General features: G+C 35.6%; 1 protein-coding gene across 11 annotated transcripts in view; it reads right to left on the bottom strand.

Annotated features, from left to right (window-relative positions):
* The window catches only part of Sbf2 (SET binding factor 2), a 450,794-nt gene that overhangs the window by 364,935 nt on the left and 64,933 nt on the right, over positions 1 to 20,926 (bottom strand). The window lies entirely within an intron of this gene.

Below are 20,926 nucleotides of genomic sequence, written 5' to 3'. Positions count from 1 at the left end.
TCACCCTCTCTCCCCCTTCCCCCTACCCCTCCACCCCTCCCCTTCTCTCTCTCTTTCTCTCTCTCCCTCCCTCTCTCTCGGCAGGGTTTCACTATGTAGTCCACGCTGGCCTTGAACTCATAGCGATACTCCTGCCTCACCCTCCTGAGTTCTGTGATTATAGGCATGCATCACCATGCCCAGTTATATCTCTAAATTAGGGCTAAAAATATTTACTTCCAGTGAGTAACTGTAAGGAGATAAAAAAGATGACAATGTACTGAATACTTAGTATGCTGCCTTAGAATACTGCAAGTAATTGGGAATGCGATTTCCTAAAAAGCACCAAAAATATTAACGTATCAATTTACATATTAATATAAAATACAATATATACTTTGCTATATAAAATAGGGTGAGTTTACTGTTATATAGACCCAGCACAAATCCAGAGAATCATCAATACCTACTTCAAGAACCTATACGCCAACAAGATGGAAAAGAGAAGAAATGGACAGATTCCTAGACAAGTATGAATTACCAAAGTTGAATGAAGAAGACCTAAAAATTCTAAACAACCCAATATCATTCAATGAAATTGAAAATGTAATTAAAAACTTACCAACCAAGAAAAGCCCGGGTCCTGATGGCTTCACTACTGAATTCTACAAGACATTTAGAGAGGAACTACTGCCACTACTGTTTAAACTCTTCAACGAAAATGAAAGGGAAGCAATACTCCCAAAATCATTCCTGGAAGCAAAGATCACCTTGATCCCCAAAGCAGAGAAAGACCCAACTGAAAAAGAGAACTACAGGCCAATCTCACTAATGAACATAGATGCAAAAATCTTTAATAAGATACTGGCAAACAGAATGCAGAAGATCATCAAGAAGATCATACACTCTGATCAAGTGGGATTCATCCCAGGGATGCAGGGATGGTTCAACATACACAAATCAATCAATGTAATACACTATATCAATAGAGCCAGTGATAAAAACCATATGATCGTCTCAATAGATGCAGAAAAAGCATTTGACAAGATCCAACACACACTTATGATAGAAACTCTACAAAAAATCAGAATAGACAGTCTCTACCTCAATCTGATAAAAGCCATCTATGAAAAACCAACAGCCAATATCATACTAAATGGTCAAAAACTGAAATCCTTCACACTAAAATCAGGAACAAGACAAGGATGTCCACTAACAACACTCCTGTTCAATATAGTTTTGGAAACATTAGCCACGGCAATTAGACAAGAGAAAGAAATAAAAGGAATAAAGATAGGAAATGTAGAAGTCAAACTGTCATTATTTGCAGATGACATGATATTCTGCATAGAAGACCCCAAGAACTCCATCAAAAGTCTTCTAGGCTTAATAACCAAATTCAGTAAAGTAGCTGGATACAAGGTCAACACACAAAAATCAATAGCTTTCCTCTACATGAACAACAGACTCATTGAGAGAGAAATAGCTCAAACAATTCCTTTCACAATAGCATCCAAAAAAATGAAAAAACTAGGAATCAACCTAACAAAAGAAACTTTTCTCTGAAAACTATAGCACTTTGAAAAAAGATATTGAAGGGGATATCAGCAAATGGAAAGACATCCCTTCCTCCTGGGTAGGAAGGATCAACATAGTGAAAATGGCCATACTTCCAAAATTGCTATATAGATTCAATGCAATCCCAATTGAAATCCCAGCAGCATACTTCATAGGCCTTGCGAAAACAATCCAAAAATTCATTTGGAACAAGAGACACAGAATAGCAAAAGAAATTCTAGGTAACAGAGACATGGCAGGGGGTATTACAACCCCCAACTTGAAACTATACTACAAAGCTACTGTGATAAAAACAGCATGGTACTGGCAAAGAAACAGACCCGAAGACCAGTGGAACAGATTAGAAGATGCAGAAATAACTCCAGACACACTCAGCCACCTCATCTTTGACAAAGGAGCCAAACAACCTCGCTGGAGAAAAGATAGTCTCTTTAATAAATGGTGCTGGAGAAACTGGGTTTCAACTTGCCAAAGACTAAAACTAGACCTATATCTCTCACCATGCACTAAACTAAAATCGAAATGGATTAAAGATCTAAATATAAAAACAGAAACACTGAACCAGGTGGCACAGAGATTAGGCAGAACTCTTGAAGACATTGGGGTAGGAAAAGACTTTATGAACAAAACCTCAGTTTGTCCGTGAACTAGCACAAATAATCAACAAGTGGGATCTCTTTTTACTAAAAAGCTTCTGCACAGCAAGAGAAACCACCAGCAGTGTGAAGAGACAACCCACAATGTGGGAAAAAAATCTTCACCGGCTGATCCTCAGACAAAGGTCTACTATTACGAATCTATAAAGAATTTTAAAAAATCACACCTCCCAAATTTAAAGACCCAATCCAAAAATGGGCATCTGAAATGAACAGACATTTCTCATACAAAGAAGTAGACATGGCAAATAAACATATGAAAAAATTTTCAATATCACTGGTCATTGGAGAGATGCAAATGAAAATAAAACTGATGCCGGGGATTTAGCTCAGTGGTTCCACAGCCTGCTGCGCAAGCCAAGGACCTGAGTTTGATCTCCAGTACCAGAAAAAAAAAAAAAAAAGAAAACAACGCTGAGATTCCACCTCACTCCAGAAACAATGCCTGCTATCTAGAAATCAACCAACAACAAATGCTGCCAGGGCTGTGGGAAAAGAGGAACACTGATCCACTGGTGGAAGTGTAGAGTGGTGCAACCACTGTGGAAATCAGTATGGAGATACCTCAAAGAACTAGGACTGGAAGTCCCATTTGACCCAGCTATTCCCCTACTGGGTATCTTCCCCAAAGAATTAAAAGAATCATACCACAGTGATATATGTGCACCCATGTTCATAGCAGCACGGTTTGTAATAGCTAAAACTTGGAAACAGGCCAGTTTCCCATCAACTGGAGACTAGATAAAGAAAATGTGGGGGTTTTTTGTAAAATGGAGTACTACTCAGCTATAAAAAATGAGAAATTAGAGACATTTATTGCTAAATGGATGCACATTGAGGCAATACTCTTAAGTGAAATAAGCAGGACACACATGTGTAAGTACCAAATAGTTTCTCTGGTGTGACAAACTGAAAGTGTAAATAAGGACTAAAAGGTACAATAATAATGTGAAATAGGAAGAAAAGGGGCAAAGGGGAGGGGGAAGTTGGAGAGGTAGGGGAAAGGAAAGAAGGGAATGGAATTAATATGAGAAAATGGAAAAATGGAAACAAAGTCTTTGTAAATAGGGAGGGATGGAGGGGTTGAAGGGAGGGCAGGGAAGGGCGAAAAAATAAGAACCAAGAGAGTATGTAAAGGTGCATATCTCCAATGATGAATATCATTATGTTGTACACCTAAAATGTACCAATAAAAGAATATACAAAAGGGGCTGGGGATTTAACTCAGTGGTTCTGGCGCCTGCCTTGGAAGTGCAAAGTCCCGAGTTCGATGTCCAGTACCAAAACAACAAAAAAGAGAATATACAAAAAAAAAGTTTACTGTTATAAGTAGTTCAAATATCAGTGCCTTTGTATAATAAAAGTCTAATATTTGTTTAATAATAATTGATGGTGTTCAGACAGTAGAGAAAATATACTTTGTATATGTTCATTTAGAGAACCAGGTTCCAAAAATCCTGTGAGATCTAGCTTTGAAGACATCATAGAAAGGGGGGGAAAAAAACCATACCCTGCCTTTGCCTTAAAATGATTTCTGCTCATATTCCATTGACAAAAAATGTCACATGATCTCACCTCCATACTAGGGACACACACACACACCCACACCCAAGAAAAGCAAACAGAAAATCTAACTAAAACCTAACTTGTTTGTGCCACAATTCTTTACTCATTTTTTATTCTTCTTCCTAGATATGAGAAATACTCAGCCTTCTCTAAGGTCTCATCTAGGACAAAAATCTATGATCTCCAGTTCAAATATAGCTGGCTTCTTTATCAGATTTAAATGCAGCTTCTCATAGTCCAAAACCTATGCTCTAAAAATACAAGATATCTGTCCCATACACCCCCAGATGAAACACACACCATGCAAAGACAGAGAAGGGATAACAACCTTTAGAAAGGCAAAGAACAGAAGACATTCAATCATGTCCATTTTCAACAGCTAGTAACATGACCCCAACTGATGGAAGAGAAAGTTGTTATGGTCTGGATGTGGTGTGTTCCCCTCCCCCATAAAGGGAGGGAAACCTGATGTGCTGGAAACCTTATCCCCAGTCTAACAGTATTAAAAGGTGGTAAAATCTTTAAGAGGTAGGGCCCAGTGGGAATGGTCCTCAGAAGGTTAGTAAGTCCTGTCTCACAGGAGTGAGTTAGACCTCAATTGACTGGATTAGCTGTCCTTAGATCAGGTTATAAATCGAGGCCACTTCATGTGTTTTTTTTTCTCCCCATAAAATAATTTCGATATTTTCTCCTTACTTTCAGATCACTAATTCTCTCTTCAACAATGCCTATTATGCTTCTAAGTCAATTCTCTAAGTTACTAATTTCAGTTACTCTATTTTTTTCAGTTCTTGAATTTGATTTAGTTTATTTTATAAATTGTAATTTTCTAATTTTTTGGCTTAGTGGGGTGTTACCCATTTTTAATCCTATCTACTTTGGAGACTGAGGCAGGAAGATGATAAATTTAAGTCCAGCCTAGGTAATTTACCAACTTAGAGAGACCCTGTCTCAAATATTCAAACAAAAAAATTTTTAAGGGTTTGGGATTAGCTCAGGGGGAAGGCCCTGGGTTTAATCTCCAGTGCCCCGCAACACACACACACACACACACACACACACACACACACACACAGAGCAACAACAAAGAAACGAAATGAGTAAGTTTCCAATTCTCTGCCAAAATACTAAATCCTATGTGAGTGTTTACACTATTATTTCTCTGTGTTTTTTCAATCATACTGTCTCATGGAATGTCTCATTACTTTTGACCAAATTCTGAACACTGTATGTTCCTTAAAAGGGAGGGGGGCATAATTTGAGTCTCCAGATGTTATCTTTATCCAAAGTGAATTCATGTTTTCTTTCACCAGGCAGCTACTGTAACAGAGCCCTAGAAATAACTGATCACTTTGATCCAATCAGGGATTCAAATTGTTCAAGGTTAGGTTGTGGTACCAGTGAAGGTTGATGTCTTTTCATTTCACTTCCCCTATAATATAGCCTATTATAAACTAAATCCAGAAACAAATCTAAATTGAAAGAATTGGACATTATCCAAATTCTGATTCCATTAAAATCACAAAATTCTGGCAACTTATTTCATTACTGAAAATGGAATGCTCTTTATATAGTCTCCTTTTGTGTTAAACTGTAACTACACAGGCTTATGGTTTTCGTTTTTGTTTTTGTTTTCTTGGGACAGGATCTCACTATGTAATTCAGGCTAGCCTTGAACTCACTATGTAACCCAGGCTGGCTCAGAACTAACAGTGTTCCTCCTGCCTCAGCCTCCCAAGTGCTGGGATTACAGGTATGCACCACCACAACCAGCATAGGTTTTTGTTTTAATTGTAATGAACAGATGCATAATTTGCAGTGAGATACAATGTGTTCACATGGAAAATAAATTGTAGGCAAACACAGTTCCTGCTAATAGCTTATAACTCAGTACTCATTTCATTATTGCTTGGAAGGGAATTATTTTATACACTGACCACACTTAATCCATATTTTATTTTCCCTCAGAATTGAATATTTAAATGTAAGAAAAAATGTGTAAGTCATTTCTAGAGTCATTAAATTTTGTAAGAACACTGCTATTCCGCCAAGATAAATTTTAAAAAGGTGAAATAAATGAGCTTTGATAGTGTGAAAGTATAAAAGTATTCTTGTTTCAAGGAAAGCTGAGATAGAACACTCAAATAATGTTTCTATATATTAACTTTTTACAAGGAGGACTTAAGGATGATGCCAAAAAATATTTATATTTATAGACTAGCAACTCCATTTATTCTGTTAAATTTTCCTAAATATATATGTATATATAAAAATGTAAAGCTATATATTAATTTATGTAGTTATATATTTATATAATCATAGTTATTTATATAACTGTAAATATATAGTTGGCTCGTAATATATAGAATTATATAATAAACTTTCATACTTCTAATATTTTTCAATTTCATCTTATTCTAAAATACAGTAATTTTAAAAATATCTTAAAAATTTTATTTTTTCATGCCTACTGGTGTTTTTACGTTACAGAATAGCTACAAATAGGGAAAATTACCAAGAACTTTATACTGCTATATCTTTAAAAAGATCCAACTAATTCAGTTATCAGATCATTTACTTAGCATCAGCTGGAAAGACAAAACCCATTTCTACCTAGTATTCACCCTTCAAATGCCAAAACTTGAAAAAAAATCAAACTAATGCTAACCTAATTTAATAGGAAAGTTAGCTTTTCTAATATTAAACATTACTTCTCACAAAAAAAGAGTATTTCTCCATGGTATCTAAAAAATTGAAGATATAGTATAACAAGTTTAAATACTATCACAGATAAAGGCAGTTTTGTTTTGCAGTGCTAGGGCACAAACCTAAAGCTTCACATATGCTAGGCAAGTGCTCTACAATGAGCCACATCCCTTAGCCCTTAAATAGAGGTTCTTGAAGTATAACTACAAACCACCACTCATCCATAATCATAACTCTACTCCACTTGTAAAAATAGCCATGTTTTAAAACAAAAAACTCCACAAATTCCTTTATCTGATATCATCAGCTGCTCATAAATAAAGCTTACTTAAATTACCTTCTCATATCACATGCTGACTTTCCCTTGTCAAAACTTTTCTTACTGGTACACAAGTCAATTCTGCATACAATGTGTAATGTACAAGAGTGCTGAAAAGCAGGAATACTGGGAAAAGTTTATGTGTATTTTGAGCTCTTTCTGGAAATTTCCTTCTTTCTTTGGCTTCTGCTCTAATGGGAAGGAAAATTAAAACAGTTAAGTAAAACAGAATTAAGAACTTAAATTATAAGTACTTAATAAGGTTCTCATTTTAATTTTTAAAAGCTCAATTATATAACTGTCTTATGGGGAAATTATATCTTAGTAAAGTTTTAAAGTGAACAAAGCCAGAAAGTGCAAGATAATGAAATAGGAATTTTCTACCATCATCTCCACACGGTGCATAAATTTTTACAATCAGCCAGAGATAAGAATACCTTTGTAGGAGTCCAGAAGTGCAATGAATAACTCCACCACACAGCTGGAGAAAAAAAAATTCCAAGGATATTGGAGAGATAAAATGGTTTACTTTCTCTGTATCATCCCTCCCCAAAGGTGGCTTAGCTCAATAGCAAGAGAGATGTCTTCAGCCCATAATTCTTCCAAGAGGGGACAGTGTCAGCACAGTGAATGAGCAACTAGATTCCCAGTTATGCAGGATGCTCCCCAAGGAGTGCACCTTTTTCTCATCCCACCCAAAATACTGAAGGGAAAAGCACAGCTGAGTAGCTAGGAGAAGGTGAAAATAGAAAAGAAAGGCAGAGGGTTATAGCACTCAGAACTTGAAACTCAACAAAAGGCCCATATCCTATTAACTGTATCATGGACTCCATTAAAAGCTCACCTATGGCCATACTGGACACCTGACTGGTTTACCTCTCCCCATCTCAACCATGAATGTCTCCTACACCTCACTGCTTGTCTCCCTACATGTACTCCCCAGATAGTATGTGTGAGGCTTTGCTGATACTCTTGAGCTCAAACACAGTCAGGTGGTTCAACTCTGACTCAGAAGAGGGCACTAAAGGGCACCACCCTAAAGAAAATAAACAGGAGGTTCTCAGAACTCAGACTATCTTCATGAGAGCAAAGTAGGGCGCAGAATCTTAAATCTGCCTCAAGAGGGAACAAGATGGATGGCATGGAAACATCTACACAAAAGATACCAGAGGTCCCTTTGAATCCCTGTCCTGGATAATTCGTGAAGCTGTTTCTCCCCTGAGGTAATCCAATCAGCAAGGACTGGTTCTTCAAATGAGAAGAGACCAAAGCGAACTTCAAAGTAAGTAGAAAAAATTTTTTGAAAAGTAAACATGACATTACCAAAATGAGTCAAATGACAATGAAAACATACATAAACTTATGAGATGCAGCAAAACCAATTGTAAGAAGGAAATTTACAGCAATAAATGTCTACATTATGAAAAAATACCAAAATAAACAAGTTTATACTTCAAGGAATTAGGAAAACAAATGAAACCCAAAGCCAGCATAAGGGGGAAATAATAAATATTAGAGCAGAAATAAATGAGATTAATGAAACAAAAATAAAAACAATAAAACTAAGGTGCTGTTGTAAAAAGATCAACAAAATGAACAGATAATTAGCTAAAGTCAGAAGACTTAAAATCAGAAATAAAAAGAGGATACATTACAATTGATACCACAGAAATGCAAAAGGATCATGAGACTACTATAAACAATTATATGTAAGCAAATTGGATAACTTAAAAGACATGCATAAATTCCTAAAAACAGAGGAACTGAATCATAAAGAGATAGAAGATTTAAGCAGATGATTAACAAGAAGACTGTATTTGTAACAAAAAATTTCCCATCAAAGAAAAGCCTAGGACCAGAAGGCTTCACTGGTGAATTCTAAATTTTTTTCTTCTTTTGGTGATTCATTAGGGATTGAACCCAGGCTTTACACACACTAAGCAAGTGTTCTACTTCTAACCCAAACCTCCTATGCCATCTATCAACATTTTAATACCAATCATCCTCAAACGCTTCCAAAAACACTGAAGAGAAGGAAGACGTTTCAAACTCATTTTATAAGGCCAAACCAATATTTCTGTTGTACTTAGGTACAGATATATTCAATAAAATTCTAGCAAACAATTCACATTAAAAAGTCCATACATCATGTTCCTGTGGGAGTCACTGAAGGGATGCTAGAATGATTCAACAGATGTAAATCAATAAATCTGATATACCACATTAACACATGAAGGATAAAAATATATGATGATTTCAAAGGATACACAAAAAGCATTTGACAAAATCCAGTATCTTTGAATGATAAAAAACTTTAAACAAATTAGGTATAGAAGGAATGTACTTCAATATAATAAAAGCCATGACTGTCAAGCCCATCACTAACACAATAGTCAATAGTGAAAGCTGAAGCAATCAAGGTCACAACAAGCATGGCCACACTCACTACTTCTATTCAAGGACTGGAAGTCCTAGCCAGAAGAGTTAGTCAAGAAAAAGATATAAAAGACACACAAATTGGGAAGAAAAAAAAGCAAAACTGTCAGCTTGCAGATGACAGGATTTTATGTAATAGAAAGCCCTAAAAACTCCACCAAAAATCTGTTAGAACTATTACGCATATTCAATAAAATTCCAGGATATAAAAGGACCATATAAAAGTCAGATGTTCTATATACTGACAAACTCTCCAAAAATAAATTAAGGGTCTAGCCCGGGGATTTAGCTCAGTGGTTCCGGCGCCTGCCTCGCAAGCGCAAGGTCCCGAGTTCGATCCCCAGCACAAAAAATTAATTAATTAATTAATTAAGGGTCTAATTTCATCTGTGACAGCATCAAGAATAATACAATATTTAGGAATAAATTCACCAAGGAGATAAAAGACCTGCTCATTGAAAAACTATAAGATCCTGGTAAAAGAAATTGAAGACAGGGCTGGGGATTTAGTTCAATGGCACCATGCCTATAATTAATTTTATTAATTATAAAATGCCATATTAAAAATATTTATTTCCTACTGCATCCTTATCTAGATACTGTATCTTAGCTTAAGTGCAAAGCTGTTATTTCACTATTCATTTTTTTCCTAGTGGTATTCATTTTGTAACAGCTTTGCTCTTCAAAGAATTTACCTGGTCCTTTGGACTATCCTATACATTTTATGATCATTGTCATCCTCATTCATTTCCTTGTGTTCTCCTAAAATCTACAGTAAGCAACTGGCTTTCTTGGAGGAACTAAAACTAGCCTAAAGGCTCATCCAGAAAAGCATCCCTTTACAATTGATCAAAAAAGAATTTTAATTCCAGTAATAAAACATTTTCAAAGACCTCCTCTATCTTTTCTACACATTTGAAAAGGCAGGTAAATCTTTTTTGTGTGTATGTGCATTACTGGAGATTAAATTTAAGACATTCACCCTGAGCTACATCCACAGCCCTTTCTAAAATCTGCTTTTAGTTTGAACACCAGCCTCTCCTTAGGTTACAAAGTTGCCCAGGCTGGGCTCAAACTTGAACTTGTGATCTTCCTCCCTCAGGCTTCCAGAGTATGCTACCATATCTGGCTGGGAAAAACAAAAAACAAAACAAAACAAAAACACTTCTTTTTATGTTATTAGGTTTTACATGGAAATCACAGCATTATTTTGAACATACCTTAATAATGGCAATAATAGTAATAACAGCTAACATTCATAATGCCACTATGTACCAGGAACTATTCTAAGTGTTTTATGTGTATTAATTCATTTGATATTCACAATGATCCTATTAACATTATGAGGTAGTTTTCTTCTGGCAGTGCTGGGGAATGAACCCAGATCCTCACACATTCGATGCCATTTTTATTTCTTTTTACACTAATGAAAAGAGGCACAGAGCCTTAAATAATCTGCCCAAGGTCATAAAGCTACACTAAATAGAGAAGCCAGAAGTAAAGTCAAGAAGTCTAGTTCTAGAGTCCATGATCTTAATCACTTTATAAAGTGTTACATCTTAAATTCATTTAGAGAACCAAACTGGACAAAGCTGAAATTATTTCTACCTTCTTAGTACCTTCTATAAAGGTACTGCTGTTCTTTCAGTCAAATTAATTTGAATGTGTGAGATAACTTTTGGTCCTACAGTGCATTCCACACTCATTTAGCCATCCAACCAAACCTTGTCACAATTAAATAATCCATGTCCACTCCTGTTGTCCTCATCCTGGCTATCCCATAGCCAAAGACTATACAGCTTTTCAAAAAGCTAGTAGCTCATGCTAACTTTATTAATAAAACATCCAGGACTTTTTCACATGAACTGCAGGTACTTACAACATAGTTTTGGGAATATAAATACAATAAAACATTTTATATTGTCCCATAAAACCTATCTTATTAATTTCAGCCCATCACTCTAGTCTACATAGTACTTTCTCTTTCAGATATATGCCAAACACAAATTGGATAAGCAAAGCTTTAAAAGAAAATGGAATTTGTAAAAAGGGATCAAGCACATTTCCTAGTAAAATGGAGATCCTTTAAGATATTAGCATTGGAAACAGAATCTACAGGAAAGGAGAATGTGATTTTCCTCCCTCAAGCTTCCTGAGACCATACACATACACTGCAAATGTGTGACGCCACATTTTCCATTTTTCTATGGAATTCCTTGTGTGGAATGCCTTGTACAGAATTCAAATATTTTTGAAAATTTTGTACCATATACAAATAGGTCACATATTGAATGCATAATGGCAAGTTTAAGCCAATAGACTGATGTCTATGATTTATGGACTTCATGTAATTCATACTAATGACACATTCCTTAGTAATTTGATATAGTTAAAAGAAACTAGTTTCAATTTGCCTGATAATATAAGCCTATGAAAACTGCTACAAGTTATTTCATCTAGCTCAGCTCTTTGGATTGCAGCTGGCAAACAGAAATAGAAAAGTGGCTGCCCTGTTTATTTATAAATGAATACACTACATTCTGCCTATTACTGCTTAATTATTTTTATACTACTTATCACTTATCACATACCATATAATTTACTTATTACAATTAGTGCCAGCTTCTCCCATTAGATATTTAAGTTCTATGAAGATGAGAATTTTATCTTGTTCATAGCTATACCTTTAATATCATCTCAGTTCTTGGTACATAGTATATACTCAATAAATGTGTTAAATGAATGAACTGGGATTAAATCATAACTAAATATTCAAAATAGCTATAATTTTTTTAAATAGCTTTAAATTTTAAAGCAAAATTCTGGACAAATGAGCAAATTACAAAAAAAAAGGTTACTATAAGTACTTATAAGTCAACTCGATGATCTTTTTAAAAAAGAAAATCACAGGAGATATACAGAAATTACTAATTTCTAGACTTCACTTCTACCACTTTTTCAATTCATAATAATGCTGGAATGACATGGTCTTTTTTTTTTGGTACTGGGAATCAAACTTGGGACCTTGCCCTTGTGAGGCAGGAACCACTGAGCTAAATCCCCAGCCCATGCCATGGTCTTTTTATTCAGAGGTGTCACTGTTTCCAACAGGCCAATAGGCTGTTCTGTGACATAAAATTACTGAATATGTAGGTAGAACAATATTAATCCAAATAAATATTCATGTGAAATTAAGTATTTTCCAGAAATTTTAAAGAGGCCAAAATGAGTCTAAAAGAATCTCTGGTTAGCCAGGCATGTTGCCACATGCTTGCAATCCCAGCACTCTGGGAGTGTGAAGCAGGAGAATCACAAGTTTGAGCCCAACCTGGTCAACTTAGCAATTTAGCAAGACCCTGTCTCAGCATAAAACAAATAAACAAAAAAATTTAGCTAAGGGCTGGGGGTATAGCTCAGTACAAATGCACTGGGTTCAATCCTTAGTACCTAGAAAACAAAATTCTCCAGTTGTAGAATGAGTAGAAGGATATTACTTATGACCAGTTAGCATGTTTCTTCCTCTATCTCTCTGGCTGTCAAAAAGTAAAAACATTTAAAACCAGAATCCAGAGTTGTACTTCATCTTGTTTAACAGAGGTTAGAAATCTTAGGAAAAGTAGTCATTGTTGGGAGAAAGAGCACAGTGAACCTCAAGTAATGGAAACCACAAATGTATAATTCACGAATGCATAGCATTATTTATTCAAGTTTTACAGAAGTTTATTCCTTTTTCCTAAGTACACACAACTAAATTGGGAAAAAAAACCCTGAAGACTGTATTACTCTAGTGAAATCTTTCATTGAGTTATAAATCCAATAGTAAAATCTAACTTTTTCACTAGAACATGGTAGGTGTCATAATCAAAGTCCACTAATACTATAGATGTTTCTTCTAAATAGGTCTATCTTTGAAAGAGATAAAAGCTGCCACCTACTTAAATAACAAGGATTCTTATCATTAGACTTTCTGATTTCAATGTTAAAACACTTTCCTATTAATGTCTTTCTAATGCTACTTAAATCTTCCCAGTTAGACTCTAAGGCTTATCCTATTCATTTACAAAAAAAATCTAAGTAACAGGAAAAAAAAGGTTAAAAAAATCAGCTTGTTGAGGGCTGGGGACTTAGCTCAGCGGTTTCGCCGCCTGCTGCGCAAGCCAAGGATCGGAGTTCCCTGGTACCAAAAAGCAAACAAACAAACAAAAACATCAGCTTTTCATCCAATATGGTGAATATTTTATTTCAGTTTAGAAAAGCTTCAATACAGAGTCAAAAGAGGGCCGAGGATTTAACTCAGTGGCACTGCACCTGCTTCGCAAGTGCAAGGTCCTGAGTTTGATCCCTGATACTGGGGGGGGGGGGAGACTATCATCTTAGCAACTAAAAATAAGTAGCTATATGACACTCAGGAAGCTACTGAATCTCTGCAGATTTCAATTTCTAATTTCTAGAATTAATGGAGATAAATTTAAACACTTAAATTTAACTTTCCTAAAACTATCATTTTTCTCTTTGGCTTTCCAAATATTGACTTTATACAAATACAAATGTTCTAAATTTTTTTAACTATTTCTCCAAATTTCCATATATAGTTGAGATTACAGACAATCCTTGGCCTAACTTAAAGTATCTTTAAATCAGAATTAGCTGTTCAAAGAAATAAACTTTAAGGACTGTTTACTTCTATTGACCTTGTTTTTGGCTTTTATATTTAAGACGTCAGAAATCATTCCTACCATCCCCCTTCAAAATACATTTCAGTGCAATCCAAATAGTTTAATTATTACTAAACATTAAGTACAAGTTACACAGAAATACTTCCAATTAAGATACAGGTATATAATTCCAGGGTATGTCTTGAAGGTAAGGGAAGTCTAGTAGTGATAATTTAATATTATGGTACACATAGCCACATCACTGATAAAACTGATTAAAAAATTTTAGGTTCTCAAGGAATAAAAAATTTTCTTCAATAAATATATATGTTTATTTTGTAACCTTAGTAATTCTCTCTCACTGAAATTTTGTGTATTAGTGACACATAAATACTACAGACATGTAAGTACCACTAGAGGCCACCAAATACTTCATTTTTAAAAACTGACATATTAACAAGTTTTTCTTGCTATTTCAAGATATTTTAAGTTAGGCTAGATTATAAAGAAATGATTTAAAAATAACTGTGAGAGGGCCTTGCCTTGCAAGCACAAGGTCCCGAGTTCAATTCCTGGTACCAAAAAAAAAAAAAAACTGTGAGAGTAGCACATTAATCTTGAAAGAACAACACAAATTCAAAGAGATATGAGTGTATTTCATACAGTAAATAGGATGTCTGAATTATCAAAGAATGGACCAAGAATTAGACCAAGAATGGAGGAAGAGGGTTACATAGTATAAAAATAACTTTTTTGGTTTGTTTTTTATTTTTTTGAGACAGGGTCTTACTATGTCATTCAGGTTGACACTGAATTTACTATGCAACCCAGGCTGACCTCAAACTTGTGGTGATCGTCCCTCTCAGCCTCCTGAGTGTTGGGATTACAGGCATGTGCCACCATGCCCAGAAAAAATACCATTTTCATATACTTTTGAAAATAATTATACAACCTAGAGCAGTGGTAGTGAACCTATGGCATGTGTACCACGCCGGCTATTATCATTGAAAGCTCTACAAGGTTCACCATCATTGACCTAGACAGTTGCTGTTTTGTCTAAAAAGCTGTTGCCTTTTATAAGCAAATTGTATATCTACATGTACCTATATATACACACATACATAAACACACATCCAGATACAAATAATCCTGGAGTTCAGTATTCTTTCTTCTGTATTACAAAGTCTTTAATATAAAGTATTAAGTTTTTAATATCTGAAGTTGACTACCATCTGCAGCAATTAAAATTTCAATGAAGAAATCTTGTCAAAGTCACCTCATGGATTTGAATATACTCAAATTGTAGAAGACCTGACATCAGGCAGAAGAGGTAACACTTGGGAAAATTTGGCTCTGCATTCCTAGCTGAACTGCAACTAGTTTGTCCCACTTAACTTTATTTCATCTAGTGCCTTTCTCCTCACTAAAGGTAAACAAAAATACAGAAGGTCCAAGTGAGATCTCAAGTTTGTAGATTCAAGAAAAATCCATGAAACAAGACTTTTTGCTACCTGACTATCTACTTTTTTGGCATGGTGACATATTTTTCAAGAGTTTATAAGCACCTCAGAGAAATTTTTTTCAGTTATGTTTTGGGAGTTTATTTTTAAAATCTTGGCCTAACAAAGGTCGCAAAAATGTTCTAAGTCTTAGAAACTTTATAGTTCTGCATTTTACATTTGGCCTATGATCCACATCACTATCATTTTTGTGTACTGTAGAAGCAAAAATCAAAGCTTTTTTTCCAAGTGGAAAGTCAGCACCATTTATGCTGTTTTCCATAACTGAATCACCCTGACAACTATGTCAAAAGTCAATCTGTCATGTATGTGTGGGTTTGCTTCTCAGGGTTCTGTGGCTCTATAGTGGATCCTTAAGCTAACACCATACTGTCCTATTAAGCTTTCTAGTTATGTCTTGAAGCCGAGTAATGTATAAATCCTCTAACTTTGTTATCTCTTTTCCAAATTGTTTTGGCTACTTGCTATACAATATATCTTAAGAGATTTATTCATGGCGATGGGTAAAGCTCTATCTCATACTTTATTTTAAAAATGTAACTAGGAAAACACATAACACATAAAACCTACTATCTTAACCATTTCTAAATTTATACTTCAGTAGTGTTAAGTTCACTAACACTGTCCGGCAACAAAAGTCCAGAACTCTTTTATCTTAACAAAATTGAAAATTAACTTACTTTTCCTTCCTTTTCCCAACCTTTGGAAACTGTCATTCTATTTTCTGTCTGAATGAATCTGACTGTTCTAGGTAACTAACATGAGTGAAATAATACATTTCTTGCCTTGTTAATGGCTTGGTTTCTGTAGCATAATGTCTTCAAGGTTCATCCATTTTATATAGCATGTGTCCGAATTTTCTTCTTTTATAAAGCTGAACAATACTCCATTTTATGTATATATTATCCCACATTTCATTTATCCATTCACCTATCTATGGACACTTGGGTTCCTTCCACCTTTCGGCTATTGTAAACTATGCCCTATGAACATGTTTGAACAAATACCTCTTTTGAGTCCCTCTTTTTAGTTCTTTTACATTTGCCCAAAAGTGAAGTTGCTGGGTCATATAGTAATTTTACATTCAATTGTTTTTTCAATTTTTTTTTTAAGATTTCCATACTGTTTTCCACAAGAGCTGCACTGTTTTACATTTCTACCAATACTGTACGAGGATTCCAAATTTCTGGTTATTTTGACAGAATTCATATTAATGGGCATGTAGTGGCAACTTCCTCTGGTTTTGATTTGCATTTCCCTAATGATTAGTGACGTTAAGGTCACTGTACATGCTTGTTAGCCACTTGCCAACCTACTGTCTTCTATCTCGTCTTTTCTAAAACTGGTATCATTTTTTTTTTATTCATTAAGTTCTTTGGTACATTCTAGGTATACAATATGATGATACTCATCATTGGGAATTTGTACCTGTATGTGATATATCTTGCTTCTTATTTTTTTCCCATTCCCCTGCCCTCCCTTCAACCCCTCCACCCCTCCTTATTTACACAGACTTTGTTTCCATTTCTTCCTTTTCTCATATTTTTTCCTTCCCCTTCTTTCCTTTCCCCTACCCACTCCCACTTCCCCTTTCACTTTGGATCTTTTCTTCCTATTTCACATTACCTATTATACATTTTGGTCCTCATTTACACATTCAGTTTCTCACACAAGAGAAACTATTCGGTATTTACACGTGTGTCCTATTTATTTCAGTTAAGAGTATGGCCTCAGCTGGGGATTTAGCTCAGTGGTTCTGGCGCCTGCCTCGCAAGTGCAAGGTTCCGAGTTCGATCCCTGGTACCAAAAAAAAAAAAAACCAAAAAAAAAAAAACAAGACAAATTTAAAAAAAAAAAAAAGGGGGGCTGGGGATTTAGCTCAGTGGTTTCGCCGCCTGCTACGCAAACACAAGGACCTGAGTTTGATCTCCGGTACCGGGGGGAGGGGGGAGTATGGCCTCAATGTGCATCCATTTAGCTGTAAATGTCTCTAGATTATCATTCTTTATGGCTGAGTAGTACTCCATTTTATTTTTTTTAAAAAAACACATCTTCTTTATCCATTCATCAGTTTGATGGGCATTTAGGCTGTTTCCAAGACTTAGCTATTACAAACTGTGTCGTGATAAACATAGGCGCACATATATTGCTGAGGTACCATGCTTTTATATCTTCTGGGAAGATACCCAGGAGGCTAATAGCTAAGTCAACTGAGATCTCTAATCCTAGATCTTTTTTTTTTTTTTTTTTTGGTACCAGGGATCAAACTCGGGTCCTTAGCTTGTGAGGCAGGTGGTGGAACCACTGAGCTAAATCCCCAGTCCCCTAATCCTAGATCTTTGAGGTATCTCCATACTGATTTCCACAGTAGCTGCACCAGTCTACATTTCCACAAATACTGGAGAAGGGTTCCTTTTTTCCCCACAACCCCACCAGCATTTGTTACTGGTTGATTTCTATTATTATTATTTTTTTTTTATTATTATTATTATTATTAAGTTTATTGGTACATTTTAGGGAAACATTATGATCACATTCATCTTTGGGAATTTATACCTGTACATGATATATATTCGTTCTTCTTTCTTCCTCATTTCCTCATGGTGGAGAACAGCTGAACTGTGCCAGCTAATTTTTTTTTTTTTTCTAATCAAGGAAGGTGGCCCAAGGTGTTAGAGGACCTCAACCAAATGAAGGAAACCTCAAGTAGAGAGGTGACCACAAACTATCCAGAAAGTAGAACCAGGGACAACTTTCCACCCAACAGGGCATGTGTACTGACTTCCCCCTGGTGTCCATGGGTTGACCTATCCTCATTTTCATATGCTTAAGGCCTCATCCATATGCACTGCATCTCATGCACGCCATTTATTACTGATGAGTAATAGGAAAACTGATGCATAATTCAAAATTGAAAGTAGGGCTAAGATAAATTATAAATATGAAATAGTAGGATGTGGAACACCTTGAAACGGTAAAATTAAAGAAACCAAAACAAAGCAACTCATTGTCACTCACACTCAGTCGTATCCTAGTTTGCAATAAACATTTCAGCTTTAAAACTAAAAAAAAAAGTGTCCATTTTTTCCTTCTTTTCTCATATTTTTTTCTTACCCTTTTTCCTTTCCCCTACCCTGCTCCCTACTTCCCATTCCTCTTTGGACCTTTTCTTCTTATTTCACATTACCTATTATACATTTTGATCCTCTTTTACACTTTCAGTTTCTCACACCAAAGAAACTATCCGTTATTTATACGTGTGTCCTATTTACTTTGCTTAAGTGAAATCCGGGTCCTATTTATTTCACTTAAATGAAATGGCCTCAGTGTGCATCCACTTAAGCTATAAATGTCTCTACTTTATCATTCTTTATGGCTAAGTAGTGCTCCTTTAAAAAAAACAACCACATCTTCTTTATCCAGTGACAAGTTGATGGGCATTTGGGCTGTTTCCAAGTTTTAGCTATTACAAACTGTGCCGCTTATAAACATGGGTGTACATATATTGTGGTATGCTTCTTTTAATTCTTTTGGGAAGATACCCAGCAGGGGAATATGTGGGTCAAGTAAGACTTCCAATCCTAGTTTTTTGAGGAATCTCCATACTGATTTCCACAGTGGCTGCACAAGTCTGCATTCCCACCAACAATGGAGAAAGGTTCCTTTTTTCCCCCCACAACCCCACAAGCATTTGTTATTGGTTGATTTCTTGATAGCACCCATTCTTTCTGGAGTAAGGTAGAACCTCAGCATTGTTTTCATTTGCATCTCTAGGATGACCAGTGATGTTGAACATTTTTACATTTATTTTGCTGTTTCTACTTCTTTTTGGGGTTTTTGTTTGTTTTTTGTGGGGGTTTTTTTGGTACTAGGGATCGAACTCGGGACCTTCCACTTCCGAGGCAGGCAGTAGAACCACTGAGCTAAATCCCCGGCTCTGTTTCTACTTCTTTGTCTGAGCAATGTCTCTACATTTCGGATGCCCATTTTTGGACAGGGTCTTTAAATTTTGGAGATCTGATTTTTTTTTAAGTTCTTTATATATTCCAGAGAGTAGACCTTTGAGGAACAGCTGGTAAAAATTTTTTTTCCACATTGTGAGTTGTTTCTTCACTCTATTGGTTTCTCTTGCTGTGCAAAAGCTTTTTAATAAGAAGAGGTCCCACTTGTTGATTCTTTGTGCTAGTTCACGTGCAACTGCGGTTTTGTTCATAAAGTCTTTTCCTATGCCAGTGCCTTCAAGAGTTCTACCTAACCTCTTTTCTAGCAGGTTTAGTGTTTCTGTTTGGCTTTAAATTTGGGAGGTTTTTTAAGTTCTTTATAGATTTGAGATAGTAGACCTTTGTCTGAGGAAGAGCAGGTGAAGATTTTTTCCCACATTGCGGGTTGTCTCCTCACACTGCTGGTGGTTTCTCTTGCTGTGCAGAAGCTTTTTAATAAGAAGAGATCCCACTTGTTGATTGTTTGTGCTAGTTCAGGGGCAATGAAGGTTTTGTTTATAAAGTCTTTTCCTACACCAATGTCTTCAAGAGTTCTACCTAACCTCTGTTCCAGCTGATTCAGCATTTCTATTTTAATATTTAGATCTTTAATCCATTTTGATTTTAGTTCAGTGCATGGTGAGAGATATAGGTCTAGTTTTAATCTTTGGCAAGTTGAAAGCCAATTATTCCAGCACCATTTATTAAAGAGGCTATCTTTCCTCCAGTGAGGGTGTTTGGCTCCTTTGTCAAAGATGAGGTGGCTGAGTACGTCTGGAGTTGTTTCTGTATCTTCTAATCTGTTCCACTGATCCTTGGGTCTGTTTCTTTGCCAGTACCATGCTGTTTTTATCACAGTGGCTTTGCAGTATAGTTCCAAGTTGGAGACTGTGATACTCCCCAGTCATGTCTTTGTTGCCTACAATTGCTTTTGCTATTCTAGGTCTCTTCTTGTTCCAAATGAATTTTTGGATTGTTTTCTCTAGTTCTGTGAAATATACTGTTGGGATTTCAATTGGGATTGAATCTGTATAGCAGTTTTGGACGTATGGACATTTTCACTATATTGGTTCTTCTTACCCAGGAGCAAGAGATGCCTTTCCATTTTCTGATATCCTCTTCCATCTCTTTTTTCAGAGTGCTGTAGTTTTCATAGTAGAGGTCTTTGATTTCTTTCATTAGATTGATTCCTAGGATTTTGGGGGGTTTTTTGGATACTACTGTAAAAGGAGTTGTTTCTCCATTTCCTCTCAGTGAGTCTGTTGCTCATGTACAGGAATGCTACTCATTTTTGTGTGTTGACTTTGTATCCAGCTTCCCTACTGAATTTAGTTATTAAGTCTAGAAGACTTTTGGTGGAGTTTTTGGAGTCTTCTATATAGAGTATCATGTCATCTGCAAATAATGACAATTTAACTTCTTCATTTCCTATCTTTATTCCTTTTCTTTCTCTTGTCTAATTGTTGTGGCTAATGTTTCCAGATCTATACTGAACAGCAGTGGTGATAGTGGACATCCTTGTCTTGTTCCT

This window comes from Heterocephalus glaber, unplaced genomic scaffold (assembly GCF_053883595.1).
Source record: "Heterocephalus glaber isolate CG9 unplaced genomic scaffold, H.glaber_assembly_v1.0 deba00001428, whole genome shotgun sequence".
In the NCBI taxonomy this organism is placed as follows: domain Eukaryota; kingdom Metazoa; phylum Chordata; class Mammalia; order Rodentia; family Bathyergidae; genus Heterocephalus; species Heterocephalus glaber.
Note: the sequence above shows the minus strand (reverse complement) of the source record. Positions and strands in the feature narration are given on the sequence as shown.